Consider the following 13,837-nt stretch of genomic DNA (forward strand, 5'->3'; position numbering starts at 1 on the left):
TCTTCCCTTATACATAGTGGGAAGTTTTCTCTTTCTCTTTTCCTCTAATTTTTTTTTTTAATAATATGGCATTTTGTTACTAGGGTGTATATCCATTTAAAGTTTACTGTGATATACAGTATAAGGTATTGCTCTAAAACTACTTTCTACCAGATAGGTTTCCAGTTTTCCCAGTTGTTTTTGTCAAATAATGAGTCCTTACCCCAGTAGTTGGAGCCTTTGGGTATGTAAAACACTATATTAGTATGTTTGATTGTTTCTGGGTCTTGTATACTTAATTTGTTCCACTGATCAATTTTTCTATTTTTTTTTTAAAAATTAGTCCTAGATAGTTTGCGTGAATAGTGCTTTGTTGTACAGTTTGAAATATGGTACTGCTAGGCCTCCTTTCTTCCCACTTCTTTTTTTTCAGTAGTTCTCTTTATGTTCTTGACCTTTTGTACCTGAGAGGAATTGCATTTTCTTCTACTTCTATAAAAGTAAAATGTGTTAGTTTGGTATAGCATTGGATCTATAAATTAATTTAGGTAGTATTCTTTTTTTTATTATCTTGCTATGGCCTGATATGGGCAATCAATATCTTTCCAAGCTTTAAATCTGTCTTTATTTCTGCAATGAATATTTTGTAGTTGTATTCATATAATTCCTATGTGTCTTGGTAGGTGGACTCCCTGATATTTTATATATTTTATGGTTATTTTGAAAGGAATTTCTTTTTCTATCTCTTTTTGTTGGGAAGTAGATGAGAGTGTACACAGCCCTTCTTGCTCTGGGCTGAGGATGGCATTGTATATTAAGAAGACATACTTATGTGAAAAAATGCAGGAACCAAAGTGGGGAAGTATGGTGAACTTTGGGGTGAAGATCAAGAGAGGAAGAAATAGATACAATTTTTTTCACTAGAGTCAGAAATGACTGGTCAGAAAGAACAAATGTCTGAATCTGGGAAAAATATTACAAGCCTGGCACAGAGGGCATGATTTAGCATCGATGAGAGAATTAGATTTTTGAGACATCTGCTGGTGAAATCTCTCTCTGCCAAAAGAAGAGAAGCTATTAACTTCTTGGCTTGCTTTAATGATACGTTCATCCCTTAAAAGGCAGAGGCAAGACCAAAAAAGGAGAAATTCTATCCTGCATCCACTTTCTCACAAACAGAGGAAGTTGCTGGGGTGGAAATGATGGGAACCTTGGGTGAGGATGGTAGGGGAGGTAGGAAAAGTGACAACTCCCTCTGAGAGTTTTTGATAGAGGAGAAGAAAGCAGTCAGGGTTAGGCAGGGTCCCATGGACTAAAAGGGGAAGTCAACCAGAAGGGATAGAAAACATTCAAGAATGAAGTTTGGAAAGCACAAAGGGAAGCAATTCCAATGAGGAGGAAAAATAGGAGTTATCTTAAGGGAATGATTTTCATGCACAAGGAACTCACAAATAAACACAGATTTTAAAAAGATATGCACGGAAAATGGAAGCAAAAGTAAGTAATGGAAGTTGAACATAAGGGCATAGAGCTCATTTGAAGACAGCAACAGCAACAAAAAGGGCTCTTAAGCTGCTTTGGGAAAAAGAGAAGGTTCAAAAGCAAGATATGACTATTGCTTGCGATGGATGGTAGAAAGAGGCAGAGAGGTACAGTAGGGGAAAAAAAAAACCAAACAAACTGAATTGGTGTCCAAAAGACCTGGATTTTAATCCCAACCCTGTTTGCTTAACTACCTGTGTGAGGCCGGGCAAGTCATTTAATTTCTCTGGGTCTCTTCCTAATTTGTAAAATGAGGAAGTTGGACTAAACCATCTCTGACCTCCCTTCTCTGAATCTACAATCCTATGATAAATGACAATAGAAGAAAGGCAGGGTTCCTCGATTCTCATTCAGCTTCTTTGCACTGAAAATGTCAGAACAAAGATGGTTAAGAGGGCCGTCTGACGCCCAAGATAAGCAAAGATATGGATTAGAAAGCATGTCATTTCCCTTGATTAATTCAAGTCACTTGGCCCGATGGTATGAACTGTATCCTGGGGTACTGACAGAACTAATGAATGTGGCTTCTGAGGAAGAGGAGAAAAGATCCCAATTTCAAAAGAGGGACAAGAATAAAATCTAAAAACCATAGGTCAGTGAATTTGACTTTCAATTCTAGAGAAAATTTTAGAACAGATTGCTAGTGAAAGGACCAGTGAGCATTTTGAAAAAGGAAGTGATGACAGGGAGCCCCCATGCCAGGCTAGCCTCATTTCCTTTTTTGACAAGACTATCACACTTCAGTAGTAGATGAGAGGGATGTAGTTCACCTAGATTTTAGCCAAGCTTTTGATAACATGTGTGTACAGTCATATGAGTTGCGTCTGACTCTGTGACCCCATGTGGGGTTTTCTTGGCAAAGCTACTGGAGTGGTTTGCCATTTCCTTCTCCAGTTCATTTTACAGATGAGAAAACTGAGGCAAATAGGGTTAAGTGACTTGCCCAGGGTCACATTTGATAAAATATCTCATACTATAATTGTAGAGAGGATAGAAAGATGTGAGCTAATGTGTAATACAAAGAGCTGATTGAATGGAAAGAAAAAAGGCTCATTGTGCTAGGCATAAAGGATAGAGAGCACTGGGTCTGGAATCAAGAAGTCCTGAGTTCAAATCCAGCCTTAGACATTTATTAGCTTCATGACCTTGGGCAAGTCATTTAACCTTTGCCTGCCTCAAGTATAAAATGGATACTGTAATAACACCTATATCCCACAGTTGTTGTTTGTTGTGAGGATCAAAGGAGAGATTGTAAAGTGCTTAGCCCAGTGGTACCTAATAAGTACTGTTTCCTTCCTTCCTTCATTTCCAATATGGGAAGTCGTTAGAGAGATTCAAGGAATCTGTGCTTGGTCCTGTGATGTTTAACATTTTTATCAATGATTGGGACGAAGGTACGGATAGCACTCTGAGTCAGTCATTTACTCCTTTTTCCAAATAAGTCAAGTTTACTTTTGGTGTTCATAGAAAGTAACTGAAAAGGGGACTTAAACATATTCCTTTTATTATGTTGCTAACTACATTTAGATCGATGTCCTTTAAATGAGTGATTTTGTTCTAAAATAACCATTGTAGGGGCAGCTAGGTGGTGCAGTGGATAGAGCACCGGCCCTGAAGTCAGGAGGACCTGAGTACAAATCCAGCCTCAGACCAAGCACTTGACATACACTAGCTGTGTGACTCTGGGCAAGTCATTTAACCCCAGTTGCCTAAAATTAAAAAAATAAAATAAAATAAAATAAAATAAAATAAAAAACCATTGTACCCAAGGAAGAAAGAAACAGGCCACACACAATGAATTTGTGAACCATAATGAGGTTTATCGAAGGATATTCCTCAAGGTCAGTAGAGGCCTTGGGAATGCTGGAGATGAGATGGAATGTTATTCAGGTCTATGTCTTGAGCTGGGCCTCTACTAGCTATTCTAGCAGAATAGAGGCCAGCTAATGAAGAAGGGCATGGGTGGGTGGATGGGTCGAAGGTAGCATCTGCCCAGGTGATAAGGGGTAGGGTGGAGGAACTAAGCTAGGTAGCAATCCCCAGGGGTCTTAGAAGGGATGCAGCACCAGAGATAATTTTCCCCTGGCTATCTGGATGACAGTAGGCCACAGGGAAGATCAGCTAGTGGGGGTGGGGTTTAGGGGCAGGGAAAGGAGCCAGCACCCATGGTGATCCCCTCAAGTATTTGGCTCCAAAGATGGCTCACGAGCTTTCTCTTTTTATACAAAAAGGCCCAGTCTTTGAGGCATATTAAGGGTGTTTCCACTTTCTAGTTCCCAGAGATTCTAGGGCAGTGATTGGCTCAATGGGACAGTCAGCTTAGGATAGAAAGGCTCATCCCTATCTCTACCAAGCACACAGAAATCTATTATCTATAGGAATAGGGATGAAACAAAAACTTAACTTGCTTTGAATTGAGTCTTATCACACAATCTTGGAAATAGGGAGAGATCTTCCCAGCACTCTTGGAGTATACTGCAAAATAGTGAAATTGCAATTAATTGCACGGGCAAGGGGGAAAACAATTAAAGTGTCCTAAAGAGTTTTCTGCCCCTCACTAGCTAGGCCAATGCTAGGGGAGGTAGCCTTGGGACATGTTCTTTTGGTGATAAGACAACAGAGGCTTTTCTTCAAGGAGTTACTACTTCCCTTGGACTCTGCCCCTATAAAGACAGTGACCAAGTCGACAGTAGTATTTATGTCAGGGAAGGGTAATTGTTGCTGCTGCTGCTAGTTGTTTGTTCTTCATTCTTAAAGAGAACCATGACATCAGGAAGATGATGCCATGATATGCAGGTGAATTGGATTTAAGTGAGGGAGGGCTATTCAAAGTCACCAGCCTCACTCTCTCCTCTGGAGCCATCTGGGTCCAGTGACCAGATATAGATCAAGAAGATTGCAGATGGCCCAGGATGAAATGGGAGACCCTGGCCCTTTTAAGTTAAGGTCTTTAACAGGTCTCAGTTAGACTGAGGCAATGCCCCTTCAGTGATTAAGGCTTAGAAAGGAAAAAGAAATAATAAAATATAGGAATAAGTGAGGAGTGAAGGAGCTATGGTAGACTAACATGTAACACATATACACAAAAACCCCAAAACCTTCCATGTCATATTCTCATTTTTTAAGTCACTCAATTTGTTTTTTTCTTTTTAAAATTTAATTTTTATTGACATTCATTGTGTTTATAGCTTAATTTAAATTTTCTTTTTATTATGAACTTAACAATAACACAAACATTTTAGTATGCAAAGAACCAAAAAAAAGAGGATTATGTATGAAATTGTGAACTGTTAGTCACAGTGTGGTTTTAAGTATATTTAAGTGCTTTAAATATGCCTTTCCTTAAATTCTCTTTGTTTTCTTCTGTATATTTTGAAAATATTTTTGATGCTTTTTCTTTTTTCTTTCTCTTTCCTTCCTTCTCCTTCCTTCCTCCTTCCTTTTCTCTCTTTGCTTTTCTTCTTTTCTTTCCCTTTTCTTCCTTCTTTTCTCTTTCCTTTCTTTCTTTTTTCCTTCCTTCTATTCTCTTTTCTTCCTTCCTTCCTTCCTTTCTCTCTGTCTTCCTTTCTTTCATTAATTCTTTCTTTCCTTTCTGCATTTCTATCCTTCCTTACTAAAGCTTCCCTTGCCCCCATACAAGTTCTGAAAAGATAAGTATAATCAAGCAACACATTGGCCACATCTGAAATTGTGGCTTCCTTTCTCTGCAGCTTTCCCATAGCAACACACCAGGAGGAAGAGATCTAAGACAGGTCTTAGGGCCATAGCTGGTACAGTTAATCTCAGATCAGTTCTACTTGGCTGCTTTGCTATTTATCTTGCTTACCTTTCCCTCTCAACATCAAGGTAGCTCTTATATACACAGCAGAGTAGAGGTAAAGCCAGTCATTTCAGTTAAGAAGCATCTAAAACCAGCCAGCAAGGCTGGCTGGAATACCTACTCCTCCTTCCCTCCTTTGGTTACAGTATGTCTACTCTCTATAGTCTTTTCTGGGTTTAGGGCAAAGGCCTTTATTGGTAAGGAGGCTGATGGGAAGAGTAGTTTTTCCCAGCTGGAAGGAGAGACTGAGGATCAAGGGAGGCAGAAGCTATAGGATATGGAAGAAGTCCAGGAACTTTGGATCCCTTGGGGTGAAAGCTTACCAGGCCAGCAACCTGCCAATTTCAAAGAAGGGTGCTACTATGCAAATGGAAAATAATCATGCCCCAAAGTAAATCCAACATTACTCTATTCGTATCCTATAAGGTCATCCACTTGTTCCTTCCAATGACCCTTCCCTTTCTTGATAGTTCCCCACTCATTTACTGAGCTCTATCATTCTCACTTCCTCTCAGTCCCTATTGGTTTTTTTTCCTCCACTCCTATCCTTGTGCATCTGTCAAATGACATCAATGATTTAGAAATAAAATAATGAAGTGTTATATTTTAAAATAAAAATATTTTAATATAATGCCATAATACTTGCATGTGTCTTTATACATATATATATAAATTTTTTTAAAAAGTCAGATTCTGGGGCCTGTGGTTAGGCAGACCCTCACTGTGATGGATCAGGGCAAATGAGTTTAGCCACTATCATAAGGCAGATAGGTTTAGGCTGAACCTGGAACACAGTATTTGCTCAACCCTCTTTCATTATATTGAACACAGATTGAATACTGGAGAAACACAAGCATGTGTACCCAAACCCGTACAAATCCTGTTCTCATGGTCACTAGGAGAATTCCACATGGCCTCAGCTATGAGCGTATCAGAGGAAATACTATGTGAAGGACTGTTTTGCCATTTTTACTTATGGAAGTAGCACGTCGCCTAGATATTTAAGAAAGTAGGATAATCACTACTGCCGGCAGATGGAAGACACAAACCTATTGCCACTCAGTGGAAGTGGCTTAGCAGCACAACCGAGTTGCAGAACAGACACAAGTAAGCCTTCAGCTCATGGGGAAGAAGGCTACAGCTATAGCTGTGCAGGCAACCCATTTTTTCTAGGTGTCCCATGTGCTCTGCAGTGATGAGTCTGGGCCTGCCCTCTAAGGGAATTGAGGGGATTAGGGCAGCAAGTGGTTGATTGTGGGAACTGAGTGAACCACATTAACTCTACCTTGTGACTCAATTCTGGAGTTAGCTTAGTTTCTATTCAATTATGGGTCTAATCCAATTTCTGTCTTGTGACAAAACTTTTTTCAATTGTGGGAACTGGGAGAAAACCCTTATTGCATTGTTTGAACCTAGCCCTGCCTGTCTAGGAAAGTAGACCATCTCTACCTGCTGCTTAGAGACCCTTAACCAAGGACATAGGTTATGCAGCCAGAAACCCAGTCAGATTGAAAGACTGATATAAGGAGTTTTCTCACAATTGTACATCTCAAGTAACCCATATGTCTTATCTGAAAACTGGCCTGGCACTGATCAATCAGTTATTGTTTTTATGTCCCTTTGATTATTCACAGACATTTAGGGGGAGTGGGACACTTCTTTTTCTAAATTCAAGGAAATGTATCTGTTCATTCTTCCCCTCCCAATTTGGAAAGGCCCTAATCTTTCATCCAATTAGAAATCAGATTATCTAATGTTGTATTGCTTCCTTTTAATTAATTGGCCTAATTTGATTAATTGTTTTTAATGCATAAAAGTCTGTCTCCTGTATTTGGAGTCTAGGGCTAAGCTGAAGAAATTTTGTCCCAATTTGTTAGGCAATTGGTATGCATTCTTTTAATAAATCAATACACTCAGAAGTTTGCACCTCTGCTTTCCTCAGTCATTTCATCTTTTACCACAACAATTATTTGATCTCTTGCGAAAACACCTCCAAAGTATTTCCTCTACAGTATCTGTTTGGCAGAATGTCTGTGACTCCATTTCCTAATCAGTAAAATGGAGATAAATAACATTGGCTGTGCCTAAACTTCACAGAATTATTGTGAAGATCCAGTGAAATAATAATAACTAGCATATATAGTTAAGATTTACAAAGCACTTTAAAAATATTATCTCATTTTATCCTTACCATAATCCTGGTAGATAGGTGCTATCATTATCTTAATTTTAAAGAAAAGGAAGCTAAGGCAAGCAGAGATTGAGTGACTTGTCCAGGATCACTCAGCTGGCAAGTATCTGAGGCTGGATTTGAATTCAGGTCTTCCTGACTCCAGGTTCAACGTTATTTGCTGCACCAGATAACATCTGTAAACAAGTCAGAAAAGCTATAAATATATAAAAAACCTATAATATCAGCCAGCATCATCATTGTCATGATGTAGCACCTGTATCCCAAGCGCTGCTATGGAGGTGAGTAGAGACTACATCAGAGTTTGCCAATTGGTGACCAGCTTTGAATCTGGATTTATGGGATTTTGCTTTAGGACAGGGATTCTCAATCTTTTGTAGGTCACAGACCCCTGTGTCAGTCTGGGTTAGGTCTACAGACTTCTTCTCAGAATAATGTTTTTAAATGCATAAAATAAAATATATAGTATTACAAAAGAAACCAAAATAGTTCCCCAAATCAATTAAAATGCAAATTCATAGACTCCAGGTTAAGAACCCTTGCTTTGGGAGAATTCTGGGAGAGAGGAGCCAGAAGAGGAAGTCTGTTCTCCATCTTGGAGTCATGTGGGTGGACAGGGTTGAGTTATGGTTGAGTTACCAGGGTTATGCCTGGTTTCTCTCTGGGTGTCTGTTCCCCTCCTCTTTCCTTCTGGGTCTTAGATGAGTTTCTGTTGCCATGGCTGGACAGCAAGGAGATGCCAAAGACCCTGCTGGGAGATGAGAGCAGTGGTTGGTGAGATAATGCAAGTACTTCAAGGAGCAGCTCCTATTAACTCCCCATATTCTCCGAGTTTTGTCTCCTTCTTTCCCAACAAGGTAAGGAGTGAAAAGGGGAAGAAGCTGATTCAGCCTCCGCAACAGGCTGCATGAGTTCTGGCTTACTCTTGTCTAACAAATTGTAGCCCCCACTGCTCACTCTTCTTTCACTGCTATTGTTTTACTTCCCCTCTCACCTGTGTGATTAATTATGGCACAAGTAGCTATTTGGGAAAAGGTTTGGATCTGTGCCAAGGGAGAACATCATTCCCACTTCAGTGTGTCTGAGGCTGGCGGCGTGGGATGGGGTTGGACAAGACAATCATGATGCTATCCAAAAGTGACACTTTAAAGAAGTCTCAGAACATCACTACTGTCTTTGAAGCTTGCTTCCTAGATAGCTAGAGACAAATAGGAGAGTTGTAGATATTTTGCTGGTTGTCTGTTAAAATACTTTCCTTAAGCCAAGGCAAATTCCCATAAAGACGAAAGTCTATAAGCCAAGAGAGATTATAAATTGACTACTAGAACTAGTAGAAATAAGTTGTTAGGGCAAAAGCAAGCCAAGGGGCATCTGTGGTAGCAGGGGGACATTCCCTGTGCTACCCCTTTAAAAAAGTAACTCATCTTTCCTAAATATTACAAGGGACACAATACTAATACAAAAGATTGTAGCTAACATTTATATTAGCAATTACAATGTGCTGGGCACTGTGCTAAGTGCTTTACAAATATTATCTACTTTGATCCTCACAATAGTCTTTTGGGAGGTAGATTCTCTTATTATCCATATTTTACAAATGGGGAAACTGAGGCAAATAGCAGTTAAGTGACTTGGCCAGGGTTACACAGCTAGTAAGTGTCTGAGGCTGTATCTGAACTCAGGTCTTTCCAACTCTAGACCCAGAGCCCTATCCACTACACTGCCTAACTACCCACAAAAAACTCTACAAAAACAGGAACCAAACTAACCTGCTAGACAGGGATGTACATTCCCTGGTAGAACATCATATCAGGGGATAAATTTCTTGTTTGTCACAGGTGAGCAGTACTGTTCTATATTCTAATAATTTTTGTTGTTGTCTAGTTGTTTTTCAGTCATGTCTGACTCTTTGTAACTTCATTTGGAGTTTTCTTGGCAAAGCTACTAAAGTGGTTTACCATTTCCTTCTCCAGCTCATTTTACACGTGAGGAAATTGAGGCAAACAGGGTTAAGTGACTTGCCCAGGGTCACATAGCTAGTAAGTGTCTAAGGTTCAATTTGAACTTGGGTCTTTCTAACTCCAGGCCTGGCATTCTATCCACTGTACCATCTAGTTGTCCCATATTGTAACAATAATTACTATTATATGAGTTGAAAGGCAGAGAGAACTGCTCTCAGAGTCAGAATGATCTGAGTGACCATGAGCTGTTCACTTAAGTTTTTTGAGCATGTTTCCTCATCTGTAAAGAGGTTGGACTCAATGATCTCCAAGGTCCCTTTGAACCCTAAATCTATCATCTTATAATTCTATGATCCTATGGTTCACATTCTAGCTGTGCTCTGGGTAACCCTGGGCAAGTGTTCTTAACATCTTTGGGCAGCTCTCTGAGAAAAGGTTGCAGAGTAGATGCCAATTGGCATTAATAGATGAACAGAAGGAATTTCTCACCCGTAGGAGCTCCTCACACTAGATGAAATCACAGGTCTGATTAAAAACAATTTTTGACTTGGGCCTTTAAGAATTAATAAGTAAGTAGAGGGTATTTCTCAGGAATATATGAACAAAGGTTCTGATGAACGCTGCTGGACAGATGATCAGGCACTGCAACAGAATCCCTAGTCACAGTGACCCCAGGAACCCTACCAACACCAGCTGATCCTCGCTGCATGGGCTCCTCGCTGTCTTGTCTGTCCCTCAGCACTCTCACTCTTTGAGTCATCAAGGCAGTCATTCAGCTGGATGGGAAAGTTTATCAGACCTACCAGGTTATCTAGAGGGTGTACTCTGCTAATCAGACCAGAGCTCCTCATTCTGGTTCTTCTTGAAAATCTCTGCTACATCATTGCCTCCTCCCCACCCCAAATGGCTCTTAGCTGTCAGAACTTATTAATGTATGCTAGGAATGGTCTTGTTTCCAGCTTTATATCTGTCATGGAAACCAAAACATAATTTTTTATGAAGGCATCTGAAAAAGTCAGAAAGTATTTTCCTTTTTTCTATCAAGAGCACCATCAAACAAATGTTATTGGTAGAGCTGCACCCAAGAGAATCTAGCATTCCTTTAAATGCTTAGCACTGCACATAGTAAATGCTTAATAAATGTTTGACTGATTGATTAATAAAATTAAGATAGCCCTCCAACCCTCAGAAGAGGTGGCCAGAAAGCTCTGATACAACCCTTTAAAATATGGCACCCAAAGTCTTGGTACCTAGGGGTCCTATAGGGTCTTATTCTCAAGGACATTAACTTTGTTACACAAATGATCATTACTCAGACCATCTGCTGTTCTCTGTGCTCAAGACCTCAGGCAGTCTTCAAGATAGCCCACCACAGAAAACTTCCTCAGGAATTCATACAAGAACACCAGACCCCTGTAGCTGTTCTACTTTGCTATGAAGCCTGGCTTTGCCAGGGGTATCATCCCATAAAAGTCTCTAATGCGACAGAAAATGGGGGAGTTGATTGCATGGTAAGCTGGTGTAACTGTCAGATCCCAGTGATTGCTACCCAACACCTCTTACCCAGGATGTCAGCCCAGTAGTGAGCCCTCCTGGCCTCTTTTATGCTGAATACACAACATAGTTTCATTATGACTCAGCTTCCCTTATTCTGGTAAATTTTATGTCGTGTTAGATTACCATAAGCACATAACCCACTCAGACACTAGGAAATGACCCACATTTACCACAAGGAAGACACAACGGGAAGAAATCCCAAAGCCATGGGGCACACGGCTACACTAACTGCTCCTTCCAGCCTCATTTGGCTGCTACACCCACAGTCTCTGATCATCACCGTGTATGGTTGTTTGATGAAAAGCATAGCAGCTCTGCTCTGTCTCTACAACATTTTAGGTAACTTTAGCCTCAGGTATAAATCCTAACACAATCAACCCTCTCCTTACTCCAGCCATCTTGCATATCTATAGCAGTGATGTCAAACTTAGATAGAAATGGACTAATAAACTATCCATAAGGATCCCGGTACCTGCATATTGCCTTAAAAAACCACATGTTAACATTACCTATGTTTTATTGTATGTTCACTTATTTTGGTAAATATTTCCCAAATACATTTTAATTGGCATAGAGCTGCATTCGGAATTGTTGTGGGAAGCTTGCAGCCAGTGAGACAGGTGTTTGGCACATCTGTTCTATGTGTCAGCAGGGTGGAAGTGTCTAAGGGGTATTGTCAGTCCTTCCTATACACAATCCCACTTGTTCTCCATCCCATTGCTGTGTTTCTTTCTGACAGAAGGAAGACCTCCAAAGTCAGGGTCTACAGTTCCAGAGAACCTTAATCTATGACTGGGTAAGCAGGAACTAGACCTGAGCATATAGTTAAGTAGAAAGATGTATGATTGTTAGGCCCACTTGAGATTAGGAAAGCCAAGGGGGTTGTGTGAGGGAGGGGGAATGGTTAGGATCTCCTCTACAATAACAGATTAAGACCCTAGAGGACTCCTAGGTACCAAGACTTTGGGTGCCATTTTTAAAAGGGTTGGATCAGAACTTTCTGGCCACCTCTTCTGGGGGGTTGGAGGGCTATTTTAATTTTATTAATCAATCAATCAATCAATAAACATTTATTAAGTATCTACTAGGTGCCAGGTGGGGCAACTAGGTGGAGCAGTGGATAGAGTGCCAGGTCTGGATTTATGAAGACTCATCTTTCTGAGTTCAATTCTGGCTTCAGATACTTACTAGTTAAGGAATTTTTTCCCCTCTTCCTGTCAGCTCTGTCTCTTTTTGAGGATGTCTAAAACCATTACGAAATGGGAGAGACTCGGATGGCTCATGACAGCACCGTCTATATGAATGCATAGCAATCCCCTAGTTATGTGACCTTGGGCAAGTCACTTAACCCTGTTTGCCTCAGTCTGTTCATCTGTCAAATGAGCTGAAGAAGGAAATGGCAAACCACTCCAATATCTTTGCCAAGAAAAACCCAAATGGGGTCACAAAGAGTCAGACATGACTGAAAACAACTGAACAACAATAGCAAATGTGCCAGGCACTGTGCTGAATGTTAAGTGTTTAAAGGCATGCTAGCTCTACTAGGACAGTAGCTTCATTAAATTATGAACTTTAATACCAATGAACATCAACATTTTAATATACAAAGGATTATGTATAAAATTGTGAAGGAGGAGGAGGAGGTGGAGGAGAAGGAGAAGGAGAAGAAGAAGAAGAAGAAGAAGAAGAAGAAGAAGAAGAAGAAGAAGAAAAAGAAGAAAATGTATGTTTCATTCTACACTGCTGGTCTATCCCCTCAAATCACAACTGGTCACTACATTCATCAAAGTTCTGAACTCTTTCAGAGTTGTTTTCTTTTCAATTGTTGTGGTCATTGTGTAAATTGCCCTTCTAATTCTGCTCTCTTCATTCTCTATCAGTTCATATAAATCTTCCCAGGTTTCTTTGAGTCCATTATAGTCATCACCTCCTATTAAATTTATATACCTCAATTCTCTAATTGATGGGTACCCACTGTACCCATCATGTACTGTATTTCTAGTTCTTTGCTGCAAAAAAAGAGTACTACTAAGAATATATGCACACACATATAAATGTGTATATATGTATATGTATGTGTATATATATATAATTTTTTTTCTCCCTTCTGTTTGTCTTTGAGGCATATGCTCACTGGTGATATCACTATGTCAAAAAAGCTTCCTAATCCTTGGCTCAGGAACTCTCTGAGTCTCGGACAAGGGTCTCCAACAGGGCCAAGAGACACTGAACATTCCATGAGTTTTCCAAATGCTTCCCAGTTCATCATCTGGGTTTGGGAGTAGGGATGGTCAAGGCATGTTTATTCAAGCCCCTGACACTTTCTTACCCTGGGCATCCTCTCTATAAACTGCTATTTGATCTGTGACCCTACAATTCCTGCTCCTTTCTGTTGCTTCCTTTCATATTGATTTCTCTTTCTTTATGCTAAACAATTAAGCAGCAATTGAAAATGTACCTGTTCTCCTCCATATAAAACCTCTCAGCAGGTGGTGCTTCAGCTGCATGTCATTTTCATTTCCAGTGCAGCTTAAGAGAAACTGAGGCACAAATCCATTTTCTGCTGATTCCTTCTTTGCGAAGCTCATGAAAAACTCTGGGAATTTTTTCCCCTCTTCGTGTCAGCTCTGTCTCTTTTTGAGGATGTCTAAAACCATTATGAAATGGGAGAGACTAAGATTGGCCCATGAGAGCACAGTTTATACGAACTTGCACAGCAATCCCCTAGGCAGACTTTGAAACAGGTGCGGATGTTCTGTTTGTGGTAAAGAGGGGCCTTTGGGGTTG

At 40.1% G+C, this 13,837-nt stretch overlaps 1 long non-coding RNA gene across 1 annotated transcript; it reads right to left on the reverse strand.

The window, feature by feature from the left end:
• Nucleotides 1-7,624: 7,624 nt before the first annotated feature.
• Nucleotides 7,625-13,818, reverse strand: LOC114029322. The gene is made up of 3 exons (XR_003567470.1): nucleotides 13,509-13,818; nucleotides 8,172-8,283; nucleotides 7,625-7,708 (listed from the first exon to the last, which is right to left on the reverse strand). It is a non-coding gene; the product is annotated as an uncharacterized LOC114029322 (long non-coding RNA).
• Nucleotides 13,819-13,837: the final 19 nt, after the last annotated feature.

This window comes from Vombatus ursinus, unplaced genomic scaffold, assembly GCF_900497805.2.
Source record: "Vombatus ursinus unplaced genomic scaffold, bare-nosed wombat genome assembly UNPS02014926.1, whole genome shotgun sequence".
Taxonomy (NCBI): Eukaryota; Metazoa; Chordata; class Mammalia; order Diprotodontia; family Vombatidae; genus Vombatus; species Vombatus ursinus.